This window comes from Dipodomys ordii, unplaced genomic scaffold (assembly GCF_000151885.1).
Source record: "Dipodomys ordii isolate 6190 unplaced genomic scaffold, Dord_2.0 Scaffold65, whole genome shotgun sequence".
NCBI lineage: Eukaryota > Metazoa > Chordata > Mammalia > Rodentia > Heteromyidae > Dipodomys > Dipodomys ordii.
The window spans coordinates 10,067,569-10,090,633 of record NW_012267281.1 but is presented as its reverse complement, the minus strand read 5'-3'; the positions used below and the strand labels follow the sequence as shown (position 1 = coordinate 10,090,633).

The 23,065-nt window shown below is 35.9% G+C and overlaps 1 protein-coding gene across 2 annotated transcripts in view; it reads left to right on the top strand.

Moving 5' to 3' along the window:
* Positions 1–23,065, top strand: part of Gpc6 (glypican 6) — a 965,911-nt gene that overhangs the window by 448,905 nt on the left and 493,941 nt on the right. The gene's annotated exons all lie outside the window — the stretch shown is intronic.

The following is a 23,065-nucleotide window of genomic DNA, read 5'->3' as shown; positions in this document are numbered from 1 at the left end:
AGAATCTTTATTAGAAAGCCAGTGACTATGAGCAGACACGTGTTCCCAAAATTCTTGTAGCTTCCAATGCACTTAATACTATTAGGAAACTGAGGCACTAGGGGAGTAAAGAAAGAGCAGAAAAACAATCTCTACAGACCAGATCAACTCTAATGGAGAGTTGAAGAGGAATGCACGGTGATCTGAAGAGAGTCAAGAGACAGGAGGCATGGTGCAATCACAGCAGAAGTCCAGGAGATTCAATAAGGTCATGGTTAGGTGGGAGGGTCAAAGAAGTTTGCTAGTTCATGGACCAGGTCTGGCAGGGCTGGGCACCTACTTTCCAAGTCCATTTTCCACCTGTTTCAAAGACTTCAGGCCCACCTATCATCTGGGAGTGGGGTGGAATTTCACCTGGAGCAGTTTTCAAAACATCTCCTTCATCCACCAAGATGCCAAGATGGTGCTAGTTAGACGCAGTATCCATATTTCAAAGGTGTTCACATTTTGAACACCTAATCTTCTGTTGATCCCATTCTTTCTCAGTGAAGGGTTACAGTTGAGAGTTTTCAATAAAGGTTGCCAACACATGTCACCTTCTTTGCTAACCTAGGCATCTTACGAAGTTCTCATCACAAAGTATAGTGGGTTTATTCTCAGATATATGAGGTAAAAATATAAATCTGATTGCTGGGTTACTTAGTTTAAAATATTTAGTTGGATGACAGTAGATCACATCTATAATCCTAGCTACTCAGGAGGCTGATATCTGAGGTTCTTTGTATCAGGGTTGACCTGACAAAGAGCTCTTCATACCTGCGCCTTAGGTCACAAACTATGTCAGCAATGGTTAAGGGTACCCAGATTTTGGAAGCAACATTTTTGCCCTAAAGATATATCTGTCTAGTTAAAAAAAAAAAGTCAACTTTCATGTAGTTCAGCACCAGTAGTATTGTAATTTATAGAAGGACAAAATGACAATGTTCCTCAATTCGTGGACCTTCCCTGCCAATTCAGCACTTATTTATATGGTTGTCACTACTACATAGATAGTGTTGAATCCATCCTTCAGGTGTCTATTTCTTATACCTTGAGAATGAAGATATTAGAAAGCCATCTCTTACTGAAGAGGGCACGTGTACCTACTACTGCAAAATAATATGACAGAAGAGTTGCTATGATTATTATTTTTGCATTACTTACATATTAAATTGCCTCTTAATGTATGAGGCATTGGGACTGGTTGGTGAAGTTACTGTGCAATTAAACAGGAAGGCTTGATGATTTATAATGGGCCAAACTGAGTATCATAAACATATCCTGCCAAAGCATAGAAAAAAGATTGAGAAACCTGATTGAGAGTTTCCCAAGATGGAAGTGAATTATTTCTATAGAAATAGTATCCTTGGAGAGAAGGATTATTCTAACTCCAAGGATGTCCAGGTTGCTTCAAACAGCACCCAAAGACTCAGCCACCATGCTCTTAGATTAGAGATCATTGTCAGGAAAAACTGTGCTCTCTGAAGTTGGTGACCTAGACCAGACATAAAGAAGGTTATGTGTACTATGATGTCTGCCAGATAAGACCTTATTGTGAACTGGAATTGTGCAGATCTCTATGAAAATGTGGTCTGTAAAGCTGATTATATTTTTGTAACTTATTCCATCTCTAAGCAATGTGCATGAAGTATGTTTTGTTAAAAGAAAGGAAATTGAATGCAAAGTGTGCAGTAAAAAATACATCAACCTAGAAAATTGGATGCAGTCATTTCTCATATTTCATATTTTAAAAATGTTTCCAATATTATGGAACATTTCTCCTATTCATGAATCTGCCTGCCATTACTAGCAGTCTGTATTATTTTTGAGCTTTTATTATTTGGTAGATAGGGCAGTACAAATATAGGGTGGCTGAATTATATGAACTAGTATTAAATTCACTTCAGGTGAATTCTGAATGACACATTTATTTTAAAATCATTGAGAGATCAATAGAAACTATAGACCAAATTCTGTGAAGAGCTGAGAAAAGGCATCAATATCTATATGGGAAGACAATGGTCTGTTTCTCAGGAGAGTGTTTACCCCTCTCAACTGAGTAGTTATAGCAGGTGGGATTGCTATATTATTGTATCTGCGCTAGGTCTGACAGATTATACCACTCACTGAGAACAAATAATGCTTTACAGGGCTTTTAATTTTTTTTTAAGTCGTGCCATTAAAACAACCATAAAGACTAAAATTAAAGAACAGAAGATTAAGTAACACTAGGGCAGTCATGTCTGTTTCTGACTTTTGCTTCTTTTGCTGCACTGAGTTTGAAACTCAGGATATAGCCCTTGCCAGGCAGGTAGTCTTACCACTGAGCTATAACTCCCGACCTCTCCTGGGTGTTTGTTTCCAAGATCAGGTCTCACTTCCTGCCTCTGCATACACTGGGATGGATCATCCATGTATTTTAGGCTTCAGTCCTTCCTAGGATAAGAGACTATGGACCACTGCATTTCTCTCCATTAAGAAGAGGTCTTATTTTTCTGCCTGGGCTGGCTTCAAACCATGATCCTTCCAATCCCAGCCTCTCAACTAACTAAGGTTGTTATTCAACACTATCCACTAGGAAAACACATACACAACCAAAATGAAATAATTCCTTCTTTCCACTAGGATACTCAAAAGAAGACAAATGATAGAATGTATTGGTGAGAAAATAGAGAAACTTAAGCACTTCTACATTGCTTTAAAAATAATCACAGAATTACCACATTCCCCAGCCAATTCTACTTCCAGGTGAAATAATGAAACCCACTACAACAGGAAAGCTTGAAAATAGCATGCCATAGGACTAAAGAAATTCAACTCATGACGGATCACATGTATGCACTCATTTATATGAGTAGATAAATCTAAAGGCAAAAAATAGACTAGTTGTTGCCTTCAGCCGAGGGTGGAGTTGGAGGAAAGGTTGGGAGAACCAGAGATTGTTTCTTGGATGGGAGGTTAGTTTCTGGGGTGATGGAAATGTTCCAATATTGACTGTGGTATTGGTTATACATTCTAGAGCGGCCAAGAGTAGATGAATATATTAAGAACATTGAACTTTATACTGGAAAACGGTGCATTTTGGTATATTTGTGATACTATAATACAAGGAAAAAAATGTAAATTGCCTTGGTAGACACTCATGATGATAGAGGCGTGTTACAGCCAATGTTTTGAGTCATTTCTGGCTGTCTCACCAAGGTGAACAAGAAAGAAAAAGATGAGATTTTCATATGAAGCTCCACTAATTGCCTAAACTTATGCTTCACCTAACAGATCTCTAAAAGGTGTGATTGTCTCCTTTTCTAGAAAAATGGTACAATTCAAATGTTTCCATACTTTGATGATCAAGAATTATTACAGAGACACGAGGAATAGTGGCCATTATTACATATGTACAGAGCTTCAGGTTCTTTTTGTCTGATTGAATCGCTCTATGAAATTTGTATTCATTTGTTATGATACACTCAGAATATATCAAAACACTAGCTGTAACATGGATATGTTCCTTGTGTGTGTGTGTGTGTCTGTGTGTGCCTTACTAATTTTAAAAAGTGCTTTATTACTGCATAATTGCCATATATTTCACCCATTTTAAGCATACAATTCAATGTTTGGAAGCAATTCAATCAGAATATTATTTTTTATAGCCTCATTAAGATCTAAACTTGTTTTTCTTACTTTCACCTTTCAGTTAGTTCCAAATCCGAAGTTGCCCCAGGACCAGGCTTAATATCCTAATTCTACATTCTTTGTCTAAATAAAAGCCACATGGCATCACTTAATTTTCCCACTTGGATTACAGTCCAACATCAACTATTTTTTTTTTTTGCATTCCAAGACAGCCGCTCCCAGTATTCCTACCTCCATGAATAATAGAATTTATCTCTCAAAACTCTATCCATAGGGTTAGATGAACACAGACCCTATCAACTCCTTGCCCTTGTCAAATCAATCACTGGCAACCATGGGTGCTCCATCAACAATTATCCTAGTTTTCTGCTGTGCTCTGGACCATGTCTGAATGCCAGTCCCGTTCAGGCTTTTCCATTTAATAGCTGCATGGTGCTGGCACATCACTTAAACTCGATGAGACTCAGTGAACTAGAAAAAAATAAAAAGAGTCTTTTCTTTTCCTCTTGTTCAATAGCCCTGCTATAGGGATGGATTCATATACTAGAAGTTTGTGAAAAAGTTTTATGAGCCTTTAATGGAAGTTGTGACCTGCTTATTTGATCCTTTGGCATGGGAAGTATTTGTAATTATTCTGCAGGCAACAAAAGTTAGGAACATATACATTGTTACAGAAAAACTAAAGCCAGGAAAGAATCAGCATAGCAAAATATAGACTAAGGGCTATTCAGGTTTCAAATAATTTGAAATAATAGTCATGAGAGGAACGGGGGGATCATACTCAACATTACTCTGGTTTTACCAAGAGTGGAAGAAACATTTTCTGACCAATTCTAATGTAAAACTACCTTTCTTTCTCTCTCTCTCTCTTTTTCTTTCTTTCTTTCTTTCTTTCTCTTTCTTTCTTCCTTTCTTTCTTCCTTCCTTTCTCCCTCCCTGCCTTTCTTTCTTTCTTCCTTTCTTCCTTTCTTTCTCTTTCCTCTGTCTCTCTTTCTCTCCCTCCCTCCCTCCCTTCCTTCCTTCCTTCCTTCCTTCCTTTCCTTTCCTTTTTCTTTCTTTCCCTCTTTCTTCCTTTTTGTCCATTTCTGAGGCTTGATCTCATTACCTCGAGCTCTTCCTTGTTTATTTCACTCAAGTCTGACACTCTACCACTTGAGCCACAATTCTACTTTGGACATTTTGCTGGCTTATTGGACATAAGAATCTCATGGACTTTCCTGTCTGGACTGGCTTTGACTCATGATCCTCAGATCTCAGCCTCCTAAGTAGCTAGGATTACAGTTGTGAGCCATCAGTATCTGGTTAAACTATTTTCTTCAATGTGTCAAAAGAAAAGTATTTAACACTGCTAAGGTACTTAAGCATGTGCACTCTGTATCAGATGTGATTTGTATAGGTTACACATATTTCTCTCCTGGGGCTTTCCATATTTAACCAGTCTCCTGTTAAGTTCATTTAATAATGAGAGAGGGAGAATACAGAACTAAGAATTTTAATGAATATATGGAAAACAATATGGGGAATGATATAAATTTTGAAAAATGGTTACATTTTTATAATGTAGTCCAAATTTCACAGAAGTTTCATTTTTAGGCTAGGATTGGATACATTTTTATAGTAGCTCTGCAGTGCATGGGTAAGTATATAGCATGCATAATACATGTAATTCATACATACATTTTTACTATTTGTAATTCTCCACTAAATTTCTCTATGAATGATATTTCTTTGCATCTATTGGAAAGAAAGCAGAATTGCTAATTTCCACCATCTTTTCTAATAGCTTAATATTGAAAAACAGTTTATCTACCAATTAAATTTAGTCTAGTATTTGAGCTGCTAGTTTCAACTTAATTCCCTCATTTGTTCCCCTTTTATTCAACCAAGTGTCATGTCATTTATGGCTTCTTTCTTTCCCTCCAGCCTAAGCTTCTTAGAAAATAAATGAGGCTATAAGTCCTCATTTAGCCCTTCTTAGCCCTGTGGATTCTGGCTCAGGATTTCATTCTTGCCACTCGTTCACCAGTTATTCTTGTAGGTCATCCTGCTCTTCCTTTCCTCTATCTATTTTCTTCGTGTAGTAAATTGTAAAAGTGTTTTCTATAGGAGTTTTGATATCAGAGCAGCCATATATTTTGAATCAGAGTTAGTCTTTTAGAATATCAAGTAATTCACACTTACAGTGGCAACTGTGAAGTCACCTGAGACATCTCTCGAGACTGAGAAGGGGTCCTTTGCTTTTCCTGGGCTGTCATTAGTCCACTCCATTTGGAAAGCATGGTGAAGGGCCTCTGTCATATTGTGTATATCCATTGGTATATACACTGAGCAAGGATGCCATCTTAGCCCATGGAACTTTATCACTTGGCATAGTTTTTGATTTAGGTAAATATTAATATAGGTTCTGCTTAAATTCCTGTTGACACACAAAGAAGACATACAGGATATACAGTGTTAGAATTCTTAGCTAACAAGGGGCACTGCCAAATGATAAAATATTAATTCTATTACTTTGTATGCAGATATGCAAGAACTAGAAGCAATTACGCTGACTCTAATTGCTTCGTAGATGAATACAATTATGATGTTACACTCATTCTGTCTGTATTCTCAGTATAAAATAACATCCACATAAGACAGTCAAGAAATTTCATTTAAAAGTAAACCTTACCAATGTGAAATATATTAAGGCAATAAACCCAGAGATTAAACTTTCATAAACAGTAAGAGCTCATTGTTTTGTAAATGAGTGTATAATAATATCTTTGCAGCTCAAATGAAACTATAAAACTGACTGGGGGCCTCACTTTTTTCTTGCAAACTTTTGATTTATTGTTTTAATCTGCTCTTTGCATTGTATAGCAATTAAACATTGGAAATGGGCTCTTCTCCTCTTACCACATTGCTCTCTCTCCCGTCTCACTTCTGTCATTTCTGGTATAATGACAAGCAATTTAGAGGTACCAGGAACTATTAGGATGTAAGTAGCTCTTGATGTTACAGGTGTTTACTCCTAATGAATGAAAATGAGATCACCGAAAGGTGAGGTTTAAGGAAGGATCTCTTGGGGATGGGGAGGTTGAAAGACTTAAAGATCTGTAGATAGAATTCAGAAATGAAGCACAGATTCTTGAGACATCGTTCTATCAGGGTGACTTGATAGAATATGAGTTAGATATTGAAATTACATATATTTATAGTTGGACAAGTAAAATTAGGGCTTCAATATAGTGGTATTTCAACTTGTGTAAGAATTGGAATCATTTGGAAAAACATAATAAAATAGGATGAGTGTTGTTCTCTCTGGAGTTACTGATCCCACAGGACTGGAATGGAGCTTGAGTTTGCATGTGATACCGTCATCACTGGTCCTGGGAACTCACTTTGATAACCTCTGGTCTAACAGAAAGGAGTGACTTTTGCATTCTTTCTGTGTACTTCCTTGGATAAAAACTTATAATACTGACAAAAGTGTTTGCAATGTCATGATCAATGAAATTTTTATATCCTAGACTCAGAGTTAGATTAAATACACAGGAATTGAATGTCATAGCTAAGATGATAGACTTCAGCAGTACTGGACATTTAAGGATTTTCTGTCTACTTCGTTATTGTACCCTCTTTGGTAAGCTGTGTTTATCCAAAAAAAGAAAAAAATTCCATGTAGGACATTGATCATCCCCTTAAAGACAATAGTTTAAGGAATTATAGTTTTGTTTTTAATTCTGTCTTAATAGGGAAGCAGATGGGTGACTCAGACAATATGGTAGTTATGAAGTTAAATAGGCCATTTAGACTGCTCACTCTCTCTCTAAACCAGTGTCTATATAATATATCACAGATAATAAAATAGTTTGTTGATTATAAAACTCAGTTCCAAATATTAAACATTTATTCAACAAAGACTAGATTCATTTAAGTTCATTAGACAAATCAGACTCAAACTTTTGAATTAAAAGAAAATTTTAAAAAAAACACCCAAAGTCCAAAGTGAAGTGTGCAATATTCAGTTATTATGGAATATTTTGCTCTTGTAAGACATATTAGCTAATGCTTGGATATGAAAAGTTCTATAGCAGAATGTAAAACGAAAGACAGGACTTTTACGTGTGTGTGTATGTGTGTAAAATAAAATATATTTTATGTACATAAAATATGCATTTATATACACATTTTTCTTCTTACATTTTTACAAGAAGAGTGTAAATAACTAATGTGGTTAGTATTTCACGTGAACTTGGCTATGTAGTCATATTCAAACTGATGTAAGAGAATTGTCTCTTCTTTCTCAGTGTGAAGATTTATGTATTTGACTTTGAGGTTCCCAACTGTGTAGCATTTAATGCCAAATCAAATGCAACATCAAATTGCCTTGTATTCATTTAAGTGAATTTTCAGATTTATGGCAGATAGGCACTGATCCAGGGAACTAGAGAAAGGACAGTCACTGTAGATGATTGTGTGGAAGCAAAATGAAGTAAATAACTGGGAATTAATTACTTGTAAGGTTAAGGTCCATTCTTGGAGAGAATCAGGTGTAATTTATTCTGTAATCAATTTGCAAGCACCTGGAGTGTAACAAACAACAGGTAACATTGGATTGCACAGAAACAGGTCATGCCAAACAAAACTAATTTCCCTCTTTGACAGAGTGATTGGTCCCATAGACTGGAAGATCCTTGATTAGAGCCCGCTTTGACCTTTGCACAATTATCAAAGCCTCTTCACATGGAATAGTCATTGACAAGCTTGCCAAAGGTGATGTTAGTGGAATAATAATCAGGTAGATATTGAACTGATAGAAGAAATGTTCTTGGGGTTTGTCAGCAAGTAATGGGATGATGAGTTTGTACCTATTTAAAAGTTTCCCACAAGTTTGATTATGAATCTGAATTTTTTTTCTCTCTCTCCCTCTCTAACAAATAGTTTTGTGAAAGAAAGTAAAGTGTGTTCATATACACTGGAAGCAAAGTCAATGCTGTTAGAGCATCGTGGACAGAATTCTAACAAAATGATTGAAATCCAAAGTAACAATATAGAAAGGTGATATAAAATAACTGGATATGGACTGCTGAGTAATTTATACTTTAAAAATATCAAAGAGGGACTGGGAATGTGGTTCAGTGGTAGAGTGCCTTACCTAGCATGCATGAAGCCCTGGGTTTAATTGCTCAGTATCACATAAAGAAAAAAGCCAGAAGTGGTGCTGTGGTTCAAGTAGTAGAGTACTAACCTTCCTTTCTAGTGAATTCACCTTTAAATAACGTTTTTTTCAAATTTATGTATGTATTTTATATATATATATATATATATATCCACTTCATGAAGAATATGTTATAACTTATCAAATGTAAAACCTGTTTTAAAACATGAGGGTAACATTGCAAGAATGTCACACTTAAAAATTAAAATTAACTTCACAGGTGATAATAAACATAGGTGCAATTAATATCATACCCAGTAGTACATAGCCCAGTAGTTATTAATATTATTTAAATTTAATTTCTCTGCCATGTTATTTTATTGAATGATATCATATATAAGTAACATTTTACTAATATTTTAACAGAAAACTCATTTTGCTTTTATTAACCCATTTTTGTATTAATCAATATATACAGGCTTGTATATAGTGGAAGCTGAATTAGTTAATTAATAAATGAACTATTGTACTGAGGGTTGAACCCAGGACCTCGGGCTCACAAGACAAGCACTCTTCTACTTGAGCGGTATTACCATCCCCTGCCGTTTCATAGTTACTTTGCTTTTGAGAAAGTGTTGTATTAATTTTGTCTCATCTAACCTCAAACTCATGATCCTCTGTCTCCAAGCCCTGAGTAGTTGGGATTATAGTCATGTACCAACATGCTCTGGTACAGAGGACAAGTTTTGAATAACAACAAGGAATACGCAAGACATCTTTTGTCGAAGACTTCTCAATGTTCTTGGAGAAATACCTTTACATCCTATTATTTTACTTTACTACAATATTGATCTTGACTTACGTCAGTAATATCTGACATATTTCTAGGAAATGTTACACGAATATACATCTGATATTTTTTAAGCTTTTTCTTAAACTTGTAAATTTTATTTCCCATAAGCATATTTGAATGGAAATTTTCTTAATACTCATGAAGTATATATTTAAGGATCATAATGCCTGTTTTTATATGAAATTTCTGGGTATTTTCAACCTAGTCAACCTCAAATTACCTTTTGATTATATTCTAAGTGACACATAGTTAGAACCATTATCTAGTAGTTTTTGTCACATGTACTAAAACATTGTTATTCCTAACTTTTCCTGTTTCTACTTTGGAATGGAAGTCTTTCAGGGTTTGGGGAACCATTCAATTTGACATGTTTGGCACTTGGAACCAGAAAGTGTGGCGTGGAGAGACACAAAAACTGCTTTGGCAAATGATCTGTCAAGTGACCCATGAACAAAATCGAGATTGGGTTGCCCTTTGAAATAAACCTATTTGAATTTTATTATCTCCGGCGCACCTTGTGTCTCTAATCTTGTGAAAGGTTAGTATTCTATCCATCAGAGCAAGATTCAAGCCCCAGTTGATGTCTGTTCTTGATGATAACTGGGTGCAGCAGTCTGAGCTGGAAGAGGAGATTGATTACCATCAGCAGTTCAAAAGGAGAGGAGAGAAACGGATAGGGAGTCACATGTACCACAGGCAAGCTACCTTCGCTGGGCCAGGAAATTTAAAACCAAACCAAAGGAAAGACAAAGACTGCTTTTGTGTCTCCTGCTCTGCAATTGTTAGGCACAATCAATGTAATTCAGAAATGGAAAGATCAATAATTTGCAAGCTGTTTACCAGCTAACAATGTGCCACTCTATGGAAATAGATGCCACATAGCTAGCATTTAACTTGGTTTGTAACATAAGGAAAGTAGAATTCCTATCTTCCACACTGTAGAATTTTAAATACTAGAACTCCCTTCTTGTATAGAACTAAATCGAAATTATCCATGAATATATTTTAAATACATTTAATACATTTAAAGCACGCATTCAAGCAATGAGAGTGTAATTATTTTTTTATTGATAAATAATTATCCAACCTCACGGAGACCATTTTAGCTGTATGTTACATTTTAGAGAACACAACTTCTTTGGTTTATTAGAGGAGTCCCTTTTACTGATCAACTTGAATCTTTTTTATTTCATTTTTTTTCTCGGTCATGGGGCTTGAACTTTGGGCCTGAGTGCTGTCCCTCAGCTCTTCAGCTCAAGGTAAGCGCTCTACCACTTGAGCTATAGCACCACTTCTACTTTTTCTGGTGGTTTACTGGAGATAAGAGTGTCATGGACTTTCCTGCTCGGGCTGGCTTTGAACCTCAATCCTCAGATCTCAGCTTCCTCAGTAGCTAGGATTATAGGTGTGAGCCACCGGTGCCCAGCCTTCAACTTAAATCTTTTAGATTTAAAGAGACCCACATTCTATTCTTCACTTACTTGTTAATATACTGCATGATTTTGATTTTTTTTCAGTTTATTTGCTTTATTCTTCATGCTTTTTATTATTGGGAGTGGGGGTAATGGTAGAGCAAAGGTCTTAAATCTTGGCCTTCACATTGTAGTCTTATTAAACAAAATGTTTTCATACAGTATTTTAAGTCTCTAAGTTATAATATTCTAACTGCTCAATTTATAGTCATTGTAAACATTGGGAAAACCTAAACAATATACAGAAAAGAAAATATAAAGTAATTATCACCTTCAACATATTGTGAATAGATAGTATATATTTTCTTTTCATTTTTTTCTGACATGTGCATCTACAAATTCTGTACAAAATTGGAATTATACTGGATAAGTTCTAACAAATATTATTTCTATCTTAGCACTTAAGGAAAAACACAGTACTGGAGTTTTGGATTTACTTAGGACTTTGCATTTGCTAGACAAGTAGTCTATGACTTAGGTCACACCTTTAATGTCTTTTGGCTTTTTGTTACTTTTTGGATAGTGCTTTAATTTTTTTAAATACGTTTTTTATTGTAAAAATACCGTACAGAGGAATTACATGAGTAGATAATGATACATTTCATATCAAGCATTGTTGCCTCCTCCTTTGATTTTCCCCTATCATCCCTTTAATTTTTGCCCCCCCCCCCCCCCCCCCCCCCCGTCCAGATTTGGCTACAAGTCTCCTATTTACTCACCCTATGTGGTTTGGTTGATAGATGCATACTACCACACCCAACTGTTAGTTGAGATAATGTAATGTGAACCTTTTGCCTAAGCATACCTCCAATCCTAATCCTTCTGATCTCAGTCTATTGAGGAGCTGCAATTATAGACAGACATCATGCCTATAATGACAATTTCAACTCTTTCCTTTTTTTTTTTTTCTTTTCTTTTTTTTGAGGGTTAGGCAGTCAGGAGGCTTGAACTTGGAGCCTGGGTGCTGTCATTGATCTCTTCTGATCAAAGCTAGAGCTCTACCACAGAGCCACTTCAGTTTTTCTGGTGGTTAATTGGAGGTAAGAGTCTCATGGACACTCTTGTCCAGCTGGCTTTGAATAGCAATCCTCTTATTTCAGCCTTCTGAGTAGCTAAGATTACAGGCGTGATCCACCTTCCCAGCTCTTTTCTTGAATATTTTTTTGTGAACTGGTAAAGCAAATGCTTTTCAGTCCTTCACTTTATAGGCCCTTTCCAAGGGATTTTTATATTGTGTTTATTTATTAAAGAGGGGCCAGTAAACTACATTAGCTTCAGTTCTCACAGAATCTGGGGCTGTCTCTTTAAGCTTAAACCCTGAAGGTGTACTGCCTGCAATGCAATTGTAGGTCCGCTATCTCTTAGTTATATACCTTGGGAGTTAACTTAAACTTGTGTCCCTGTTCCCCAAATCCAATGTGTGAAGATAACAACAACTACCTCAGAGGATTCTCCACAAGATTACATTACATAATTCATGAAAAGTCCTTAAAATTGGTGCTGATTTGTAGTATGTGATTAATAACTATTAGCTTTGTAAAATATTATTTTTATAATAATTATGAACACCACATGTTTTGCAATGTGAATATACACTTCTGGAAGGATTGTGAAATTGCTTTTATACTTGCTAGCTTGTAGAAATAATAAGAAGTTGAAGACAATTCTGAACTTGTGTTTGTGATTGAACTCTTCCTACTGTGTTCTGTTCTGCTAAAGCATTGTGCACATCTGCATGTCACTATTTATTTTCTTCCTTTTTTTTTTTTTTTTTGGTACTGGTATTGAGAGGAGCCTTGTACTCTTCCTTGGCTTTTTCTACCTAAATCTGCTGCTCTACTGCTTGAGATACACCTCCTGGTTTGTCTTGTTAATTGGAGATAAGAGTACCTTGGATTTGTCTGCCTGGCTGGGCTTTAAACTCCAATATTCAGATTTTAGTCTCCTGAGTAGCTAGGATTATAGACACGAGGCATGAGTAAACAGCAATATTATTTTCTAATAACTAGATTTATTAATTAGTATGAAAGTTTTTTTTAGAAAAAAACTATAGGTAGTTGAATGAACTTAAAACTGAAGGAGAAATGAAGAAGATAGGAAGACATCCTGTTACATTTATTTTTTGAAAATTCTGACAGCTTTCTGTTCAGGATTACTCTCATTTAGACATCTGTTGAGCAAAGTCAAGTTGTCACGTGTTTTCAGCAGTGCCAGTGTTTGATAGAACAGAAGGATCTAGCTTATAATTTTAGCTTAAAATGAAGACATAATATTTAGATGAAAGTTTTCACATAGAGTTACACTTGGACAGCTCAGAATAACCCTGCATCTTTAGTTCTGTTGTTTTATGTGCTACCTGGCTGCGCTGTTATGCTCTGGCAGGCATTTCTTCACATTTGGGCATTAATTAGCTGGGTCATTAGGTCCTCCTCATTCCTTTTCTCATGCTACCTTTTTCTTCCTTTTCTCAGCATGGGATAAGTCTGTTGTCCTCTAATCAATGAAGACAAAGAGTGACTTGAGACACAGTGTTTGGTGTTGGCAAAGAAAAAGGAGATACTGTTAATCAATGTGACCCTCTGGAAAAGGGGTACCAGGAGGAGAGGTGGGAGGGAGGGGGGAGAAGTAAGAACCAGAGTAGGAAGAAATGGAGGAATAAAGTGGAAGGAGGGAGGAAAGGCCAAAAAGACCATTAGGCTACCATAATGCATTTACAATGTAGCCCTTCTCTTCTTTCTCTCCCTAGTAACCACCAACAGACATGGACTAAAATGAAAGCACTAGAGAGCAAAGGAGAGTTGCTACAATTCTAAATCATAGCTGTACATCTGATCATCTAGGGTACTTGCTACTCTGTTCATACTTGGATAGCATTCTAAGATGTACTGAATTACTGAAAAGCAATTTAGGGGTCAATCAGACTTATTTTTCCTTTTTTTTTGAGAGAGAGAGAGAGAGAGACTCTTGACTATTCTAACTCATGCTGGTATCAATCTCACAGTCCTCTAACCTCAGGCTCCTAAGTGCTGAGATTATATGTATATGCCACTACACCTGGCTTAGGCAGGTACAGCATACTTTAAAAGTCAGATGAAGAAAGAAAAGAAATAAATTCCATTTTTCTATTCCTCCTCTCTCCCTTTGGCACCTATACACACTTGTTTCACCAGCTTTGACCTATAAACTAGCCTTCGCCCCTCAGGTCATGCATGGTGATAGTTTGGTGTTGGTGGGTCTTCCTCTTCTTACAAAGTGATTGCACAGACAAGAGATGATAATCGGCCAAAAAAAAAAACAACAACAACTGGATATGGGAACACAATTATAAGTACAATTATGTAATTTTTACTGTCTTCTTGTTTAGAATGTATTTATTATTATCCTAATTGGGAAGTGTATTTGCTTCTATCAGTGGAGAAAAACATAGTAGGTAATAATTTTAAGTTGGCTTCAATTTAGTTCTGCACTTTAGTTACATAAGGGTTAAGTAGGAACACAATGCTGTGGTTAAAGTCATCTTTGAGTGGAACATGGAAGAAGGCTGGGGGGAAGGAAGGCCTAAAGCTATTGTCAGTAGGCCAGAAGACTGTGCCTCAACAGTCACATGGTCTGCAAATATATATGAGCTCTTAATTTCCTGTGTAGTGCTTAAGGTAAGATACAAAGTAAGTTGGCAGGCTCAGAACAGTTAGTTTCTGGGAGAAACCCTCAGAAAACGTCAAACTTACTTCATGAATGTGGGAATTAGTAGTTTATCTATTCCACCATAAAGACCATTAGTTGGTCCTTCTTACTTTAAAAGTGATTTTTGGAAGAAAGAACTTGCCAAAAAATAAAGAATTTACTCATCTACTGTGTAAAAGATCCACTTAAGTATTAAAAAAAATAGTTTCATTATGTGAAATCAGAATTGAAGTTGGCAATGTCTATACCATTGCTACCAATCTCCCTCTGTCGAGTAATTGCATAGTCCACTTTCTGCTGTTGAATTCCATACCAGATTCTAGAAAAAACAAACAAACAACAACTATAGCAACAACAACTACAACAACAATAACAAAATACTCCTTCCAGTTAATTTCTTCCACTGACTTTAATGGTATTAAATTGAAGGACTTTGGTGCAAAGTATTGATTATTTTTAATGAACATTTGTGTTGGTAAACTGATGACTTATCACTAAAATTTTTCCTCATGAAAAATCTAGTTGATTAGATTAGATAGATTGGACAAATACAAAATGGTGATGTCCGATTGACCAGAGTAATGCATTATACATGCATTATTCAATTATTCTTAAAGCATTAATTACTTCACTTGATGAATCAAATGAATTATTTTATCATTAGTAAAATGCATTATCGTACCCTTGACTTTCTGATTTAGTGAATGATTTTATTCCTTCACAACTATTAGGATTCCACCTATTTACATCTCATTTATAAGCGATCCTTACACACATAGCAATTAAGATAATACAAAGCCAACCAACCTTTGGATTAAAGTAATGAGCAATTTTGAAGTTGCATGCAATAGTATTTTAACAGCTTTGTTTGAACATAGTTTTGATATTAACTCTTGATTTGTAGTGCAACTTCTGTTTTATTGTAGGGCATTTGGTAGGTATTCTGAGATGTGAATTAAATTTAGAAATAAATTGAATTTCTATTTTTGCAGGGTGCCAGTGACTCACACTTGAAATCCTAGCTAGTTGGAAGTTTGATACCCAAGGATAGCAATTTGAAGCCAGCTTGGGCAGAAAAATCCATGATTCTCTTCTCTCCAATTAACTACCAAAAAGCTAGAAATGGATTTGTGGCTCAAGTGGTAGAGTCTTAAGCTTGAGTAAAAACCCTAAGGTACAGCTCCCTGGCCCTGAGTTCAAGCGGTTATATCAGCACAAAACAAAACAATAAAATACATTTTCATGGGCTGGGAAGGTGGCTCAGTCGTAGAGTGCTTGCCTTGCATGCCTGAGGCCTTGGGTTCAGTTCCTCAGCACCACATTAGCAAAAAGAAAAAAGCTGGAAGTGGAACTGTGGCTCAAGTGGTAGAGCACTAGCCTTGAGCTGAAGAGCTGAGAGACAGCACCCAGGCCCAAAGTTCAGGCCCCAAGACTGGACCCCCCAAAAAAATACATTTTCATTTATCATTATGAAGAAAACATTTACAAAATGAAATTGTACTGGAAATGGGCTCAATGGAAGAGGGCATGCCTAGCATTTGTGATGCCCTGGGTTCAATACCCAGTAACACACACACACACACACACACACACACACACACACAGGAGACTGTTCTAAATAGGAAAGCATCAGAATAGAGTATTTTTTCTATTTCATTTACATAGTATTTTATGTGCCAAGGTTAGTATAGGGCTTTCTCCTTACAAAAATCTCCAGAGAATCATTAGGCAACTAGAGAAATCTTTAGAGATTCTTACTTTAAAAATCACTAAAATCACCTAGGTACTCTAAGTCATTAAGTGGTTTAAGAATTTACTTCTGGATTTCTGTTACTTTCAGAGGAAAATGTAGAGATAATGGCCTGCCAGACTAGGTTAAAACATTGACGATTAAAAGCAACTTTTATTCTACTACTTATGTGAGAGTTCCAGACTGATAATTAAACTGTCTTCCTGACTATAAGAAATTAATGGCATTAGATGTTTTGTTGAGTTTACTTCCCATTGAACATCTCACTAAGGATTATGAACCTTTATACTAGAGCAACACAGTTTTTTCCATAAAATATTAATTATTTTATGATATTATGTATCATGTAAGGTCTCTATTGCATATTCTTCTCTACTGCTACAGGTTCTTCTGTCCAAATCAAACATTGAAATATGTAGCAACTCTTCATCATTCACTCTCCACTTGTAACTACTGTAGTGTTTTCCGGATCACTTGTTTTTAAGTCATTTTCACCATTCATCAGTAGTTGAGGGAGAAGGGCTCTGTGGGGGAATTATGGAGTGAGGAGGGCAAGCAGATTCTTCTCTAGCTGCATTTTCAGTAAGTTGATGGACAGTCCTGGGGACTGAGCTTCTGAGAGGTCTCTGATGTCTAAGTTCAGGCACATATTGTCTTCCTGAAGAGGTTCAGTATAAGTCCAGGTCAGAACAACTTTAGAATACCAATGTCATAGGTCCAAAATATCTCATCTATGGCATTGTGTGTGTGTGTGTGTGTGTGCATGCACGCGGGTTGTACTCTCTTTGATTATTATAACTGGCAATCGCAATAGTGAACTATAAAGAACATCCTCTGCTAGAATCTCACTTTGGAAATAGAACCATATAGACTTTCTGCATTGGATTACCACATGACCTTCCTTTTACCTTTCTTTCCATTGAGATTTCTGAACAGAACCCAGGCCCTATTCTTATGAATTCCCTCCAGTGGAACTAGATACTACTATCCAAATATTATGTGTCCATCATTATCATGATACTCAGATTTCCTTAATGAATATTTAGTGTAGAGTTATAGTAGTAAAGTATTTAAAATTTTTAGTTAAGCACGGTAAAAGTACAGGATGAAAATAGGAATTATATATAGCTTTCTAGGATGAATGTATGAAGCTGGAGATGTTTGGTTGTTAATGATGTGTCACAATAAATGGGGGACATAATTTTTCAGGTATTTTTAGCATTCTTTTATGTGTTAGTCCTAGTTTCATGCATTACCTAAAATCCAACCTTCTGTGGTTCCTTTTCTTCTACTAGATGATAGCCCTTCTTCTACTAGATGAGAGCTCTTAAATCACGAGGCTTGGATTTCAGTATGCACTCCAGTCAATTACCTATATCGCCTAATTAGTGGGAAAAGAAAAAGAATCACACATTAAAATAATGTATATAAATAATTGATATATGACTTGAAAATCATTTTGAATTTATATTTAAATTGAGTTTTATCCACTGTCTCTTAGAAGTTTAGAATACTTCCCATTAATTATTCATACCACAGTATGAAAATTTGGCTTGGGATAAACTATAAAGCCACTGTGCTCTTTTGTCCTATCGTAGAGATCATTTTTGTGTGTAATAGCTTTGGTGCTGTGGATTGCCTGCTGGTTGTATGGTCTAGAGCAACTGATATAACATTTAAGGCCTAGATTTCTTCATCTGCACACTAGATGAACTCCTATCTGAAAGATGCCAGTGTGTGCGACAGCAAAGGGTACGATGCTTTGTTTGAGATCAGGCACGGTCTCAGTTCTTATCTTTAGTGATACTTTAAATCAACCCATTTCTTGTTTCAAACCCATTTTTATATCCAAGTAACATTTTATTTATTTACTTTCCCCCTATGATAAATAAGAAATAAATACTGTTTCTGTCTTGTTCTACAAGTAAGTGTTCTCGAGAATATGAGCAGAGAATAACAAAACAATGCCACCCAATGTTCAATCCAATGTCTGTGCCTGGTCCATCACAGTATGTGTTTATTCTCAGTAGTGTTACACAAGACATTGCTGGCTCAAATAGGAGATGCTTTTGCGATGTCAGAAAGCCTGCAGTTCCTAGGGAGCCTCTTGTCTGGCTTGTCTTTTCTCTTTGCTTCTTTTGGTACTATGTTCCACCCTTGATTTTAACCTTTTTCATTTGGTTCCTTCTCTTGATGCTTTCCTCAGCTATCCTCAGGGCAGCTCTTGACTCCTAGGAGTTCATGCTCCTTTAGAGGCCTTGCTAAACAAGGAGCAGAATTTTCAGGCCGCCACTGCGGCCTCCTCCTCCTCCTCCTCCTCCTCCTCCTCCTCCTTTTTCTTTTCTTTTGGAACAATGGTGGTTTGTTCTTCCACATGAGGCAGTCTGCCCTACAGCAAACATGCTTGCTTCTAGATCTCCTCTCTCTTTGAATAAAATCCTCCCAGAGGCTAATGCTGGTGGGAAAAGTTTTTTTTTCAATTTTTTAAATTTCTTTTTATATGCACCTAGAAAGCATGACTGAGATCTGAGCATCAACCTTTGTTGTATATTTTGTGATTGGGGAAGTAAAACTAAAAAGCATTTCTTTCACTCAAATTGTTCTCACAGATGAGTTTTGTTGACTAAAGGCTTTCTTCCTTATGAGCTTTGCCCTCTCTGAATAAAAGAAGGGTTATATTGATACTGCTTTTTCCTTTTTGATTGCTCTTGAATTTTCTTCTCTCTGATGTGTTTGGTCATCAGACTTCATTAGCAAAGTGTATCAGATAACTATTATCCAAGTCTGTATCTTGTTTAGTCTTCTGTGAAACAATTTTCATCCAATCTTACCTTGTTCAAAAGCCAGCCTTCCCAAGGTAGAAGTTATGAGTGAATATACTTAATTCTGGAGGACATTAATTTTGTCTCAATGGTTTGTATGCCTATCTTCCATAAAGTTTAAGATCCATATACTCTGGGGAAACCACATGTTTCATAATTGCCTGACATACTAGCATCTTTCAATATCAAAAAATAATTTTGACTATGGGATCTGTAAACAATGTAATGATTTTGAGCAAGGAATAATTTGACTTTCGAGGATCACTTAAGCTAATAGCAAACCTTTGAAATGATACACACTTAAGACAAAAATTGAAGGTTGGAATCTAATGAAATCTCTCTATCTCTATCTCTCTCTTTGTCTCTGTCTCTCTCTGTCTCTCTGTCTCTCTCTCTCTCTCTCTTTCTCTCTTTCCCTCTCGCAATGGTTTTACAGAGACAGTGTCTGACTGTGTAGCCCAGACTGGCCTCAAACTTAAAATTGTCCTCTCAGTGCTGGGATTATGGGTGTGCGTCACTACTCAGCCACTACACACATCCAAATGAAATGTTTCTCGAGCTATGTCCTTTTTCTTAGAAATCTGGTAACTTCGTGTTCTTAATTTTTGTTCTCTTGAAGTAGTTGTACAAGGAGATTTCAGTTCATTGTCAGTTTATGAGTACAACACATCTTAATCAGTGTCACCCCTTTCATCATTCTCCCTCTTATCTCAAGCCCTAATTCAAGTTCACACATGTATATTAAGTAGTATGACTGTATTTGCCTACCAATCTGTGTCTCTATATTCAACTATACAAACTAATCTACACATAGGAAAACAAGCCAACACTTGTTTGAGTCACCAAAGTCTGTGGCTCAATGAAAGGCCCTGAGTTCAAAGCCCAGTACTGCCAAAGGAAACAATCCATAGGATACAGGAAGTAGGAGTCTGATTAAAGACATTCACCTTCAAAGGGGGCTTATGAGAGTAAAATTAGTTTCTTTGTCTGGAAAGAAAAGGCCTTAGGACACTTGCCTTTACTAATAGAAAAACAAAATTTTCATTCCTAGAGACATTTATTCATATCTTTGAGGAGCAATGAAGACCTGAAGAATCGCATTCTTCTCTCTCTCTCTCTCTCTCTCTTTCTTTCTCTCTCTTTCATCATATACACATACACACATACATACACACTCACACACATAGCTAACAGGGAGAGAAGAAAGGAAGAAGAAAGAAAAGCAAAGAAAGAATCTCCTCCTGTGTGCATTAGCCTCCCTCTCCCCCCTCCCTCCTTTCCTTTTAGCTTTCTTTGCAAACTTAGACCACACTATTGATTACTGACTATTTATTGCAGAAGATGCTACTCTGTGTTCAATAAATTATGGTTTAATTCCTGAGTCCAACAAATGGTTGACCTGAAAAAGAAGATAAATGAATAGATTGTCCAGAGCTCGTATTAGATTCTACTCTTTATGTCTCACTATATTAGTGTTTTTCAATTCAGTGAGTGAGTTTTCCATTCTTTTCTTCCTTCTTTCAAAAATTATACCTTCCACAGTATTCCTGGATCCAAAAGGCTCAGCTGTCTTCCTTCTGGATTTCAACATTGAAAGGCTTAGCTTGTGATGTATTTATACCTTGGTTGCTGATATTCATAATTTAATACACATTACAGTTTATGACAATCTAGGTAACTAGTGTTCATGAAAATATTTTAACATTCCATGAATTCATATAATCATAAATGGCACTGATATACAGCATATATAGGTAATTATTTCAACACTGATTTTCCACACTGAATTTTTACAGGGTTTAGTTTTCTTTTTGTTATATTATTATTATGTTACTTTTGGAAATATATGGAGTACTCACTGATAGTTTGATGGCTGTATGTGGCCTATAATGGCCAAGTCAGGGTAATTAATATTTCTCTAATATATTTTTAGAATTTTCTACTAAACATGATAGTTATGGTTATACATGTTTGTGAGGTACAGTATATATGTGGTACTTGTACTTATAATCAGAGTTGTTAACACTTGCATGTCTTTGTCAGTTGAAGAGGTTTAGTAATATGCAACTTGATTTTGCATTTGTGAAATCATAAAATTAAGAAAAATTTTATTGTTGGAAATGAACTACACAGGGATTACCAGGCATGACTCTGAAATAATCTCTAAAACCATGTTTTCTTTTGTGGCAAACAGAATTTCTACATTTAGGAAAAAATGAAGTAAATGAATTCTTTCCTAATCACAGTGTAAACTGGCAGAGGTTTTGTTCTTAGTTGAAAATAAATATAAAATAACTATCATCAGTATAGATTCTATTGAATTGTGAAGACAGACTTAATCAGAATTGAAGTGTAGAAATCAAAGGCTTCTTCAGCCAGTTTCTGAGAAAACCCCAAGTAGCTTCCATGAATTCCCAACTAGAGGAATTCATCATGTTTCTCCTTCTGTGGCTTCAGTATGAACCCCACTGCTCCAGGAGGAGAGTCTTTTTTCTATCAAGTTTTTACTTGGAGTCCTTGAAGTGTCCAGGACTTGATTTGCCTCTACATTTCTGAGGGAGGATGTAGCCACGGGGAATAACAAGGAGCTTTGAAGAGGTGAAGCAGAATCACTCTGTTGTTGGAAACTTAGATTGATAAACTCAGAAGTATCATCTTTCCTTAGCTTTTTCTTATCCAATTTATTTTCTCCAAAGGATGTAAAACTTGGATTTGCTCTAACAGGTTCACTCTGTGCAATGAGAAGTCTTCAATGCTTTCCTGGCTCATGTATACCCTACATACATAAAGTGCCTCTTTAGAAACCATGGAGTGAGCACTAATAAGGCTGACAGTATTCAGTAGCGTTAATTTCAGTCTTATTTTTATTCTATGAGTGATCTCAGTGATGCCTAAGTGGTATCCTGGGTACAAGAGTTCCTTTGTTGGTCTATACTTTTCCTTCAGAGTCTCTTAAGCAGGAAATGCAATTGCCTGTATCTTCTTCAAGTTTTGTTAAATGATAATGTTTGTGTATACACACACATAATGATTATCAAAGATATTTCATGGCTTTCTGATTCATTATGGCCACCTTAATTAAGTTTGTTATAACTTTAGCATTACATGAACTGAATTGCATTATGAGACTCTACACTCTTAATTGCTACATATGGGAAATAGAAAGATTTCAAAAATATTCCATTTTCACAAGAATCCCATTTAGACTATTCCAAATAAAACAATTTGATGAATTTAATATTAAAACAAATGTATAAATAATCTAGAGTAAATGTGTTTATTAGGATGCATTTGTTGTTCTGTTAATGATGGCATTTTGCACATTAGGTTTGCCACCTACTTTAAGTTTCTGTTGAACAAAAGGGCTTCCTAAAATTTAATAAATGGAAAATTGAGCTATTTTAGAAAAATGTATGTGGTAAACTCATTATTTCAATGTGTGTTCTTTCAAGAAGAAATCACTGGCTCTTCTGATTCCTACATCTCATAGTAGATCACAGATGTACATCAAGTGTCATTTAAAATGTTTCTACCAACCCACCAATAACTTAATCATCACAGGAGATACAGGATGGATATATATATATATGTATATGAATGAAACTACCAACTAAAAGTGGTTGTGTTTAAGACAAGCAGACAACATGGGCTTTCCAGATTTTATTAGCATAATTGCTTTCTTGTTTTATC